This window comes from Lemur catta, chromosome 8 (assembly GCF_020740605.2).
Source record: "Lemur catta isolate mLemCat1 chromosome 8, mLemCat1.pri, whole genome shotgun sequence".
Classification (NCBI taxonomy): Eukaryota; Metazoa; Chordata; class Mammalia; order Primates; family Lemuridae; genus Lemur; species Lemur catta.
The window spans coordinates 101,687,784-101,693,807 of NC_059135.1; the positions used below are offsets into that span (position 1 = coordinate 101,687,784).

At 47.1% G+C, this 6,024-nt stretch overlaps 1 long non-coding RNA gene across 1 annotated transcript; it reads left to right on the top strand.

Annotated features, from left to right (window-relative positions):
* The first annotated feature begins 2,290 nt into the window (after window positions 1-2,290).
* Window positions 2,291-3,435, top strand: LOC123643323. The gene is made up of 3 exons (XR_006736763.1): window positions 2,291-2,310; window positions 2,861-2,967; window positions 3,404-3,435. It is a non-coding gene; the product is annotated as an uncharacterized LOC123643323 (long non-coding RNA).
* The last annotated feature ends 2,589 nt before the right edge of the window (window positions 3,436-6,024 follow it).

A 6,024-nucleotide genomic window follows, 5' to 3' on the forward strand; every position in this document is an offset into this window, starting at 1 on the left:
TTCTGGGGTCCATGGTAATTCTAGGCTTAATAGAGGAACTGCCAGACTGTTTTCCAAGGCAGCTGCGTGATTTTGCATTTCCACTAACAGGATATGTGGGTGCTGGCTTCTTCACATCATCGCTGGCACTTGTTACTCTCTTTTTTCCCAGTCATCCTAGCGATCGTCCTAGTCACTCCTAGAGTGGAGCGATTTTGATTTGCATTTCTCTAGTGGATATTTGAGGCTGAGCATCATTGCATGTACTTCTTGGCCATTTGTGTACATTCCCTGGAGAAACGTCTGTCCAGATCCTTTGCTCATTCTTTAATTGGATTAGTTTTCTTTTTATTGTTGAGTTGGAAGAGTTCTTTATATGTTCTGGATACAAGTTCCTTTCTAGATATGTGATTTGCAGAAACTTTCTTCCATTCTGTGGGTTTGGGCTGTCTTTGCACTCTCTTTACAGTGTCCTTCAAAGCACAACAGCTTTTAATTTTGATGAAGTCCAATATGTTTCGTTTTTGTTGTTTTTTTGTTTGTTTTGTCATGTTTATTACTTGTGCTCTTAGCATCACACCTACGAATCCTTTGCCAAATCCAAGGTCATGGAGATTTAACATTATTTTTTCTTCTAACTTTTCATAGTTTTGCCTTTTATATTTAGGTCTTTGATCCATTTAAAGTTTATTTTTTAAATGGTGTGAAGTAAGGCTCCACCTTCATTCTTTTGCGGGTCCTATCCATTTGTCCCAGTACCGTTTGTTGAAAACACTATTCTTTTCTCGGTGAATGGTCTTGGCATCATTGTCAAAAATCAGTCAATGTGTGTGGATTTGTTTCTGGACTCTCCCAATTACATGTCATTGACCTATATTTCTGTTCTTAATGCCAGTGTCACACTGTCCTGGTTTCTGTTGGTTTACAGTAAGTTATGAAATCAGGAAGTTTCAGTATTCCTCCTTTTTCTTTTTTTTTTTTTTTTCCAGTATTGTTTTGGCTATTCTGGGTCCCTTGTAAGTCCCTATGAATTTTAGGGTCAGCTTGTCACTTTATATAAAGAAGTTATGTGAGATTCTTATGGGGATTGCATAGAATCCACAGATCAATTTGGGAAGTACTGCCATCTTAACAATGCTGGCCCTCCAATCCATGAACATAGAATACTTTTCCAACTATTTAGATTTTCTTTAATTTCTTTCACTGACGTTTGTCAATACATTTCTCTCTGGAGTCTGAACCCTTCCTGCCGGTGCTGCTTGAGAGGAGCCCCTGCCTGGCTGTTATGGCCCGGAGGGGAGGGACGTGGAGGGTCTGGGGGGAGGAGACCAAGACCCCTTCCCAAGCACATGTCACAATGGGACCCGCTTGTAGATCACCCCACACCACGGTGCCTCAGTGAGGGAGGGGGTCTCAGGGTGGGACAGACGGTGCGTGTTGGGATGGATCTGCATACTGCAGCAGGATCTCCCCTCCTGACCTGCTTCCGCCATCCTGATATGGTTGATAGCAATTGGCCATCTAGAATTCCTTGATGGCTAACATTAAACATGAAACCCAGGCAGTTCTTCCCGGAAATTTCCATTTTCTTCCTTAGCCCCACCTTTGTGAAGAGTCAGAGGCAGTGATCTGCTCCCCAGAGATGCAGCAGAGCCCAAGGGCCAGATGCTCTTGGCTGACATTCATCTGGGCCTGCCTGCCCCTCACAGGTACCCCAGACAGATTAGGGGACCGGGTTCTCTCTGTTTCTCAGTAGTTCTCTGTCTGCCGAGGGTGTTGGGATGGACCCCACGGAACCTGAAGGCTCCAGGAGCAGGGAGTCCTCAGCAGGGTGGTGCAGACAGTGAGCCCTGCAGTGTGGCATGGAGGGGGCAGAGTCGTGCTGCTGCAGAGTGCTCCCTCTGCACGTCTCCTGAGCCTCTGCACAGCCCCCTTTGGGGCTGGAGACACAAGGGTGAAAATCACACTGCCTGCTCCTCCAAGGAGCCGACAGTCTAGTAAGGGAGGAAGACAAAATTGGCCCTGATTAGACAGTACAGTCAGAAGTATGAGAGAAACGGACAGACAACAGGGGATCATGGTGGGGAAGCAGACTAGGATGGTCAGAGAAGGACCCAAAAGGAGGGATGTTTCAACTGAGTCTTTGAAAGACAAGCCGATGTCATTGTCACACATCCTAGGCTGCAAGGGTGGCACGAGGCTGGAGAGCACCTGCACGTTGTGTGTGGGCAGAGGTGTCTCTGTGCTGTGGCCCACGCTGAATGCAGGGCGGTGACCGAGCCGCATGTCCCAGAAGGACCGGAAGGAGAGAGGAGAGCACCCCACTTGCAGGTACGAATGATGTGGGTCTGAGTACATGTGCCTGCTGCAGCTGCAGCAAATGTCCCGGTGAATGTCTGCCATGAGAAAGAACAACGGGAAACCTCTTTCTTATCTCAGAAATGTTTCCAATTGTCCCTTCTTTCCATTTTAGTGCATAGATTTCTTTGTAAGTTATTTTCTTCTTTCCAGTCACAGATCTCTTTATAATGTGTCAAGAACCATGGACTCTCTATGGAATAAAACGTATACATATCACATAAATATATATGCAATTGTTACACAATTTCAGCAGCTTCATGGTTTTGCTGAAATGTATCTATAGACACCAGGGTCAACTATCATAACCTAAAAACCAGACTCTGACAGGTTTCTGTGCTCAGTGATCCTCCCAGTGGGCACCGGGCAAGTGGTCAGTGCCACCCTGGGGCAGGCAGAGAGGCACACACAGATGGTGGGGAACAGGCGGGCAGTCCGTGGAGGAAGTGTTCCAGGCGTGTGAATGAAGAAGGAAATTCCTTTCACGGTACTTTGCTGACCACACTCTTTGCTTTTCACCCAGACGTTTGGCCCATGCGCATACCCTTGTGCGTGTTCTGAAAGTGCAAGCTTTGGATGGAATGCAATCGGCCTCTCTGACACAGGTGGAGAGCAGCGATAGCTCCTCAGGTAGCCGGAGCAAGTGGTGTCTCTTGTATGATGTCATTTCGCAACCCACGCAGTGCCTGGAATGAAGTCAAGCTGGAAACAGCTGCACTGTCATGACGTGGTGGACACAGATGACGTCTGAATGGCTGGGCACCAAGGCACCTTCTTTCTTATGTTTTAACAAGTCTTTTTCATGTGTGTCTCAGGAACCTGGGGTTGGAGAGCAAATGATTCATTTTTAGATTCAACATGCAGGGAGCATTATTTACATCTACTGCCTTTCTGCTTGGGTATATATCAATATTTATTGCTAATTCAATGTCAAAATCTGACCTTACTTTTTATACTCAATATAATATGCTTCGTGGAACAATAAATCTTTGTAATCACCACAGTTTAAATCAATATCTGTTTATTGTCTATTTATCATCTGTGAGTCACCCTTTCTACGTTTCAGATACCCAGCAACGTAAGCACCAGATGTCTAAGGGCGGAACTCCACTGAGGGTTGAGATACAAAGGATTCATATTACCTGCTTTTAAAGTTGAATAGAAGAACTGGAATAAAAGCAATTACAAGAAGAATGTCTCATAAAGTGGTTTGCTAGGCCAAAAAATTTGTAAGCTATAAAATATTTATTGCAGAAGAGATATGCAAATTTAAGTATGTCCAAAAAGTATATTCTTAATATCGGGGTAGAAGTCTATCTTCCCATGGAAATGAAGTGACCCAAAAACATAGTTAGCAGCATGCAACACCGAAATCGACTTTTCCCATCATGATGTTCTTGGCTTAGTTGTGGAGTTATGTTAAGCTCATTGGAGCCATGAATCAGATCAGATGATGCCACCTAGCAAAGCCTTCATCAGAGAGCCAGTCGATGGCTCTAGTCAGTGATGGCCTCAGACCCAATGTCTGTTTTGGTGAGTGGTGAGTCACCACACATAGTGAGTCAGCAGTGCCATCGGGCTGTGCTGGTGACCCTGCCAACCCTCCCTGTGACTGTGCCCTTCAGAGGACTCTCGGGAAGGACCTCGCTGGCTGGAAGTCAGGAGGTGACCACAGCCCAGCCCTGCTCTGGTTCTTGGCCCTCACTGGTGAAGGACCAGCTGACCAGGGGCCTCTTCTGACTGCAGAATCCTGTAGCTCAGGGAGCCCTTTCATATCTCTCGAGGGGATAAATCCACACGTCGGGTGATGTGCAGGCCCTGCTGGTGCTCTGCACTGCAGTGAACTTGGACCGACCCCGTTCTCCCCTCTTTCTCACGTGTCATTCTCAAGAATAACTTTAGAACATGCTGGAATGCAGCATCCCAAGATATGGAGGTGCGGGCCAGAACAGTCCGCCTCTGCTCCCTCCTACAACCGATGTCCTTCGAGGCTTTAGCCCAGTGAGTCACGTTTGCTTAGGGTATAAAACCCAGAGCAGGCTGCTTTGCAGGGTCCTTCAGCCGCAGTACAAGTGGGGCACACACAGACTACATCCACCCAGGGGAGCTTTCCTGAGCCTTGGGGGACCCTTGTCACAAATCCTGGGCCTTTGTTGTCTATGGCTGCGTATCTGTGAGTAATAAAGCCTTTCCATGGAACTTGTTGTGCATGGCTGTTCTGTCTCACCGGACTCAGACAAGTTGGAAGCCAACACACAGCAAACCTGCTTCACAGACATGAGCACCTCGACTGCCCTGAGCAAAGCACTCAAGGGGAGGAATTGTCCTGCACGTTCAGAAAGCATTCACAATCCACTCAAATACCTAATTTCTCCCCCGTCTTTTCTGCAGTAGCTGAAAGACTCAGGCAAGGCCCCTGGCTGTGTGGCTTTAGTTGAGTCTGACCTGCGTTGTGTAGGTAATGGGGAGGGGGTTCTAGCCCCAGAGTGGCACACACCAGCATCCCTTCCTGACCACAAGGCACCCTGCCCTCAGCTCCTTCTGCCATCTGCCCAACCTGCCCTGGCTGGTGGGCGGTCCTCAGGACGTGAGTTATTAATTTGGCAGCAAATACACACTGGGCACCCATCATAGATGGAGGAAGTGTAGTTTGGGGGTTAAAAAAAACAAGACTTTTGAACCAGGAAGGCCTAGATCAGCCTACTGGAATGCCCCTTGGCAAGGTCACTACTTCAAGGGCAGTTATCTAACGTGCACAGTGGGATTATAGGTTTTGAGAACTGATGAGATAGTGCATGTTAAGTCATTGGCCCAGAATCTGGCATGGAGTCTATCCACAATAAATATGAATGGTCCAGCTCCTCTTCTTCCTCCTCTTGTCATTGTTAACATGGTTTTGTATTATTTTACAGCCTTACCCCAACTACCCAAGGAGTGCCGTAGGAAAATCAAATAGAGCCCCCTACCCCTGTAGGGTTTAACTGGGGAAGTAAAACTAACGGGGAAGAAGTGGGGCCCATTTACGTGGTAAAATCATGGTCATGGTGGGCCAGCCTAGGGAAGGACAAAGAGAGAAGTGACCTCTACTGAACACCAGCTTTGCATTCAAAATGTTACCTGCAGAATCTCACACAGTTCCCCATCAGCCCTCTGAAATTGGTCTCTTTTCCTTTTACAGAGGAGGAAGCTGAGGCCTGGCAAGTTGAATCGCTTGGCCAAGGCCACTAAGTAAACAGGTTCTGTACTTGGGATCTGTGCCCAGACTGCCCAACTCCCAAGTCAGTGCTCCCTCTGTTCTGCCACATGCCTCTGTGGGACACAAACCACACGACTGCGGCCCTGGCTGGGACGGGTGCGGTGTGCCAGGCAGTCGTGCCGGGACCCACGGGCGTGTGTGTCTTGGGGGCTTGCTGTGGGTGGTCCGCCAAGCGGCACTGATTTGATGCCTCAGAGGAACCAAATCACAAGCTTTGGATATTTACTTTGGCGGTTTCCTTTGGGGAAGGTTTATAATTATGAATTGAATTTATTTGGTTGATGCAGGAATATTAGAAATTTCTGATGCTTCTCGTGTGAGGCTTCATAAGTTGTACTTTTGCAGGAATTTCTGATTTCAACCAAATTTTAAAATTTGTTGGCAATAAGTTTATTTTATCATTTTAGTACCCATAATATGTATTGTGATAA